The 1,050-nt window shown below is 47.0% G+C and overlaps 1 protein-coding gene across 1 annotated transcript in view; it reads left to right on the top strand.

The window, feature by feature from the left end:
• The window catches only part of Thsd4 (thrombospondin type 1 domain containing 4), a 563,475-nt gene that overhangs the window by 163,919 nt on the left and 398,506 nt on the right, over nucleotides 1-1,050 (top strand). The window lies entirely within an intron of this gene.

The raw sequence follows: 1,050 nt of genomic DNA, 5'->3' as shown, positions 1-1,050 counted from the left end.
GGTGTTTAGACAGCCTGGATTGCCAGAGTGTTCCCCCTGTGTGAGAGTGGCCTGGATAGCTGCAGAGGGACAGTTTTTGGAGCTGGATAATGGTTTCTGAAATGGTTGAAATGAAAGTAACTGTGCCTCTGCTCCTCCTGTGTGTGAGGCAGATGTATGATTGAGAGAACTGGAAGCAAAGGTCTCCTCAGAGGAAGAGGACTGTGTGTCTCTTGTGAAACCATTTCTCTGCACATGCGATGGAATGTTCTGGAAGATGGTAAAATGGATCCACTGGGAAATTTGATTTTCCTCAGTGTTCCAACGAAGAGATTGACTATTTGGAGATAATTGACTCTTGGGGTGATTGAGGCCGGGAGTGGCCTGTGTTATGGTTAAGATCTAGCAAGGCCCCCAGAGCCATTTGTATTTGGAGGATGACTGGATTTTGAGGGTGCCTCCCTGACTTGCTGTTGGGAGGTGGGATCTGGTCAGAAGTGGAAGGGTGCTGTGGGTGTGACCCGGAAGGATTTATCTCTCTTCCGGCTCCTCCCTTGATTCTGTTTCCTGGGTGCCATGAGAGGAACAGCTGTCCTCACTGGGCTCCACTGTCCTGTCATCCTGCCTTAGAGCCAACTGTCTATGGACTTAAATATAAAACAAAATAGACCTCTCCTCCCTAAAGTTGCAAGTGTCGGGTATTTTTTGCTCAGTGCCAAGGAAAGTGACTAAGAGAATTTGGTTTCAAATCCCGACCCATCGTTTGGTAAATGATGTTTCACAAATTTTTCATCAGCTTCAGGATTTCATTTCTACGTTTGTACAGATGGGAGGAAAAAATCATGGAATCTACCTTTGCAGAGTTCTGCTGGTGATAAATGAGATAAGCTAGCTAGAGTACTTGGTTAGCAAAGGTGTTGGGCCAATGCTTGGGACACACTGGGGGCTTTTCTAGTTCCTTCTGCTGTTACTATTAGTAGAGGAAGTAGTTGGGGCTGGAAGTGTAGCTCAGCAGTAGAGAGCTTGCCAAGCACACAAGAGGCCCTGAGTCTGATTCCCCGTACTACCACT

Source organism: Octodon degus, unplaced genomic scaffold, assembly GCF_000260255.1.
Source record: "Octodon degus isolate 3935 unplaced genomic scaffold, OctDeg1.0 scaffold00026, whole genome shotgun sequence".
NCBI classification, from domain to species: Eukaryota; Metazoa; Chordata; class Mammalia; order Rodentia; family Octodontidae; genus Octodon; species Octodon degus.
Note: the sequence above shows the minus strand (reverse complement) of the source record. Positions and strands in the feature narration are given on the sequence as shown.